This window comes from Crocuta crocuta, unplaced genomic scaffold, assembly GCF_008692635.1.
Source record: "Crocuta crocuta isolate KB4526 unplaced genomic scaffold, BGI_CrCroc_1.0 scaffold4373, whole genome shotgun sequence".
Taxonomy (NCBI): Eukaryota; Metazoa; Chordata; class Mammalia; order Carnivora; family Hyaenidae; genus Crocuta; species Crocuta crocuta.
This window is the reverse complement of record NW_027532286.1, coordinates 27,122-33,193: the sequence shown is the minus strand read 5'-3', so window position 1 is coordinate 33,193 and position 6,072 is coordinate 27,122.

The following is a 6,072-nucleotide window of genomic DNA, read 5'->3' as shown; positions in this document are numbered from 1 at the left end:
TCACTGACAGCAAAAACAAATTTCAAACTATAGTAGATCACTGAATTTCAAAAGAAACTTAGCAGGTACACTGGGGTAGAATGTTCCCGATTCCATGAGAACATTAATATGATATAATCAATACAGATCGATCCTAGTAGTCTTAAAGAGTCATGTAAATGCCAGATATCTCATAGCACTCTCCTATCTTAGATGTGCATACGAAGAAACAGGAACACAACCAAAATAATTAAGAAGTTAAGAATTTATTAGTCACCCACATAAAAAATTTATGTTACATTCAAAGAATGCTGTAAAAAGCTTTAAAAGCTTTGTCTTCCTACCTCTCTTCCCAGCAGTTTATATCACTCCCTAATACTACCTTAAATTTCTCCCATTTTCCTCTACCAATGTATCAGTTAAGGTCCTGGGCAAAAATTGACAGTATACTTGAAAAGGGTGATGGAAGAGCACTTAATGAAGAGACTACTAAAAATGTATAAAGAATGAAAGGAAACCAAGAGATGTTACCCTAGTCTAGCAACTGTGAGAAGCCAATATTATCACCACTAGGCTTCAAGGGGCATAGAGAAGTAGTAGTTCCTGCAACCCAGAGTGTCCTGTAGTTGTAGCAAAAGACCATCCAACAAGATCTGTGACCTTAGATGAACAAAAGGCAGCCAATGCCAACCTAAAACTTGGAGTGAAGGGTCATGGAAATAAATACAAATACCCTTACCTTTCTTTGCTCTTGATTTCTAATATCCTGTTGGTAGTTTACATTAGCCAAACCCAACCTGAGGAAAACAGTAAGAGAGACTGGTAGATGAAGCTGATAAAGGTCAGCTTCCTGAAATCACAAAGCAGGGTAGCGAAGGATGGCCAGTGGATCCAAAGGGCAGATCAGAGACCATCTACCACAACCAGCATTCCCAATTCTCTTCAAACTCTGTATGCTTTCTTGCCTCTAACTCTTGCCCTCCATTCTGCTCTTTGACTTAGCTCTTTAACAATCCCCTCTTTCAATTTTCCTTTCATCTACTCAGAGCTGGCACCATGAAGGAAGAAACAAGTACATTTTATCTTTAGAAGTGATGAGATGATGAGATGATAAACCCACAGAATTTAATTACATTGCTTTTAAACACATCACATTTGGTTTGCTGTGACTGTAAACTACTAAGGAAAGAAGGCAGTATCAGTATTTCTTCAATGTTTGTTTTATAAACATATTCAAGTTTAAATTTTATTTATAAGTTTAGCTCATATATTTTTAAAAAACTTATCCTTAATTTTTATAGTGTCTTAGGGTTTATATATCTTGATGTTTATGTGAGTGATCCAAAACACCCAATTACTGCTTAGAGCCTCCCATGTTGCATTCTGAAAGCTTTAAGGTAAAAAGGAAAAACTCAAGTTCAAAAACATGCCTACCTAATTCAATTTTAGCTGTCCCCATAAAAGTATCACAAAGCCATGACACTTTAAAATCAAAATTAAGATCATGCTTTCTTTCCAATCCAAACATAGTGAAGGCTTTTTCCTCCTAATTCAGCCAGAAAACGCTGGAGATTTGGGGTGGGGGGGGTTGTTCTGTTGTTGGTATTTTTGTTGTTGTTTTGTATATTGGCCAAACCAGCAAAATTTTCTTAAAATTTCCAATCCTGGGTTAGGTGACAGTACATTGTATTATAACCAAAGCAATAGTCATAAATATTGTAGAATGTGCAACCTATATAAATATGGGCAATGTTACGTATAAACCTGTTCTAAAAATTTAAAGTCGGAATCATCACTAACTTTTATTTTCTGTGTGAATTATTGGCAACCACAGTAATTACACAGAAACATGAAATATAAATGGGGAGTGTGGATGCTGTCTTTTGATATATCTTTGAGCTAGAATATTTTTCACACAGAAGATATGTGAGTGGCTGGAAATGAAGTATTTTTTTAATGTTTTATTTTTGAGAGATGGGGGGTAGGGGAGAGGATCCAAAGCAGGCTCTTTGCTGACAGCAGCAAGCTCCATGCAGGGATCAAACTCACAAAAGGTGAGATCATGACTCGAACTGAAGCTGGACACTTAACTGACTGAGCCAACAAAGAGCCCCCAGAAATGAACCCTTGAATGAACCTCTGAAATAAATTCACATTAAATTCTGAAAGTTGTCTGAATATTCTGATTGTTACTGAGTATTTTTTTAAATATTTATTTATTTTTGGGAGATCACTGGGGAGCATCACAGAGAAGGGGACAGAGGATGAGAAGTGGGCTCTACACTGACAATCTGACAGCAGTGAGCACCATGCAGGGCTTGAACTCACAAACCTCGAGATCATGACCTGAGCTGAAGTCTGATGCTCAACCAACTGAGCCACCCAGGTGTCCCTGTTACTATTTCTAATACTATGTCTATTTCATTTAAAATGAGTAGAATAATTATAACGTGCTTGGCTTCTTATATCCAACCTTCCAGAGGATAACAACTGCCTACTTAATGCTTCAGTACATTCATATATGCTTTCTGTGGTAGAATGATAAAATTAGTCCCAATGATTTTTACAGTACCCTCTCCCTTGGAATATCAGACCTGTGCTTGTGATAGAATATAATTTCCATTAGTAGGTTATGACATATGGCACAGTTAATTGGGAGATACTGATCTAATCGGTGAGCTCTTAAAGTCAGAGGACTTCCAGTCCAGAGAAGATGGTTTATACTCCTCTCTCCCTGCTCTCACTCTGTATGTACAACTATATATCCTAGAAATAACATGAGACAACCAAAAGAGAACTCTGAAAGTTCTAAAGGAGAAAGTGCATTGACTAGGGCCCCTCTGAATGGATGAACAACTTCATGGTAGTGCCTCTTATGACCCACTCCCAAAAGAAAAAGGTGACTCAGGCTCAGCACTTCCTAACTCCCAACTTAGTAACAGAAAGTGGCTCCAACAGGCTCTTTCTCCACCAGATCAAATAGGAGTCCTACTGAAAACACTAGGTAAGCTCTGCAGAAGCTGTAAGGAGGAACAACTAAAAGCCCTGCTGATAGTAAGAGACCTGGAAAAGTGCTTCCTTTCCCCACTGGGCCTGAGGCATCCTTTCCCCACCCAGACATACTGGTGAGCAAGGGTACCAGCAAAAGTGATCCCACCATATAAAGCTCCCACCTGGAAAAGGCTCTCCTCCTCTGCTGGGCCTGAGACTCTTCTCCCATACCCAGTGATTCTAGGCAACTTGCCTGTACCTACCAGCTACAGGGATTCCCACCACAAAAAGCTCTCAACTTGGTAAGTACTCACCATCTCTTACAGTCAGGGGAGATCCTGCCTGGCCCAGAAAGTACTCTTCATCAAGGTGGACCAAGAGATTCCCTTCCCCCATCTAGAAGCACCAGGTGCCCTGGTCTGGGAAACTTTTTCTGCCCATTAAGCAGCACAGGCACAGACCAGTACTAATCCCACCTGCACAAGAAAAATCAAATAGACCAAAATAATACCACAAAGGTTCTGAAAATTAGATTGTCACGGAACCACAGTCCACAAAAGTAGAAGAGGTACTGTGTGCCAAACCTAAACAAAATACTTGCTAAAACTTAAACAAAACAAACAAGAAAACGAACTTTAAACAGGAACCAAAGTATCCTAACATATTAGCAAAAATGTTCAATAGGCAATAAAATATCACCTTTCATACCAAGAACAAGACACATGAGAGCTTGAATGAGATATGATGAATGATGCCAATCCTAACATGAATTCAATGTCTGAATTATCTGACAAGGCTTTTAATACTAATTTCAGGCATTTAAGACCTTTAACAGAGAACCCAGTCACCTCATGCCAGTATTCTTACTTGCAGACTAGTGAACTAATAAAGGGGTGTTTTAAGTCACTACATTTGTACTGTTTTTTTATGCAGCAACAAAAAACTAACAAACTTCTCCTCTATAATCCATCCTATGCCCAGAAAAAAATTATGAATCCTAAATGGCTCAATATCTAATTTCTAGACCTATTATAACTTTATTCTTGGTCCTTCAAAAAATACAATTCTTGGCACTATTTTTTCCTTAGAATGGAATCCCTAACTAATTCTTGCTATTGAAGATTCAGGAAGAGAATACCCTTCTTGTTTGTACAGGCACCAATATCTTAACATTTTAACTTTACTTCACCTCAACCAATCCCACTCTACCACTGTATGCTGCTTATATCATATGCCTGTTAATGCCCTAACTTTCAAATTATGATACCACTTATTTTTGTCTCAAAGCAATTGCTGAGTATTAGATTGAGCTCTCAAATCACACTCTTCTATATCTGTCCTGCCAAATATCAGAAGTTGGAAAGATTTGCCCCTGAATTTTCCAATCTTAACCTGACTTGTTTTTTACATTAGAATTTATCAGTTTAAACCACAGTGTCAATTATACTTATGAATGTGAGCATATATATTTCCTTATAATTTTTTCCATTTATTTTCTTTCTAGTTTTTGAAAAATATTTATTTATTCCAGCCTAATTTAAAAAAGAAAACCTTATCTGTATAAAAAATTATTTTGAAAGCAGTTATAGCCAATGGATAGGGCTTTGATACCAGCATAAAATATATTTTTTTTGTGTGCTAACTATAAAAATAAGTTGTGCTCTCAATCTTCCATTAAGAATTCAGTATAGGGGCGCCTGGGTGGCTTAGTCGGTTAANTTCCATAAGTGCAAACAACTTTGAGCACATTATATATAAACATAAAAACACTGCATGTACTGAAAATTCCACAAAGAAATGTAGTTTCTGTTGAATAATATTACCTGTCATCAACTTGCTTTGGGATCTCAGCATCCTCATTTTCAGTATCTTTGCAATAATTAACCAAACATTTTATAGCTTTTCATTATATGGGAGGCAAATGTATAGTCTGTGGTAAGTTTTCTGGTATGAGAATCTTGAATGAAAATCTGAACTATATTTTTTGCAACTTTGTTTAAGATTTGAAAATGCTTTCCCATCTTACCTGGGCTTTTTCACTGTGTAAAATAATAAAAGACTCCCCTTTTGTTTGACAGTTGAAACTCTCATTTTTTAGTCATTAAACAAGCATCTTTAATATCACTGCAAAAATGTGGGTACTTGGAAAAACATTTTCAGGAAATTCCTTTGATTCTCTCATCTACCATTTATAAAGAACAAACACTATTNATCCCTTACCCCTGGCCTTGTCATCTATTCTGGAAGTATATATTTTATTGTACTTAGCTCTAAAACATATTTATTTATCTTATATTTGTTTTCTTCCCCACTCCTACTCCAGAATAGAAGCTCTGCAAGAGCTCTCTCTTTATTATTATTGCTACATTTCTAAGGACTAGAACAGTCTATGTGTATACATACATATACTCAACGTGTGTGTGTACATGTGGGAGGGTATATATAGCATATACTCAATCAAAGAATGTTAAATGAACAATTCAACAAAATAAAGTTCTTATTCAATTTCAGAATTTTTGGTTAATGTAACAAAAGAAAGTTCTTACTCAATTTCAGAATTTTTTGTTAATGTCAGCATCCCAGACTTATTTTTTTACCCTTTATTTTCCAGAGAAAACTTATTTAATATTATTACCCAGCACCCTGAATTTGATCTATTTCAGCCTAGACCTCTTTCACTTAGTTCACCTATGTGTACAATATTTCTTGCCTGCTGAACTACAATATCTGCCAGACCTTTTCCAAACCATTATTTCATGCATTCAGCACATGCAGACTTACCCAGAATGTGCCAAGCCTGATACTGGATGCTAGGATGAGAGTTAAGAAGTACAGCACTTATCACTAAGAAATGTATTGGGGGCACCTGGATGGCTCAGTCCGTTAAGCGTCCAACTCTTGATTTCAGCTCAGGTCATGATTTCATGATTCATGAGACTGAGGTCCGCATGGGACTCTGTGCTGATTGTGGAGCCTGCTTAAGATTTTCTCTGTCCCTCTCCCTGTGCCCCTCTCCTGTTTGTGCTCCCTCTTTCTCTCTCTCTCAAAACAAAACAAAAAAAAATGCACTGAATTTTTAAAAAGGCACATAAACATATGCTA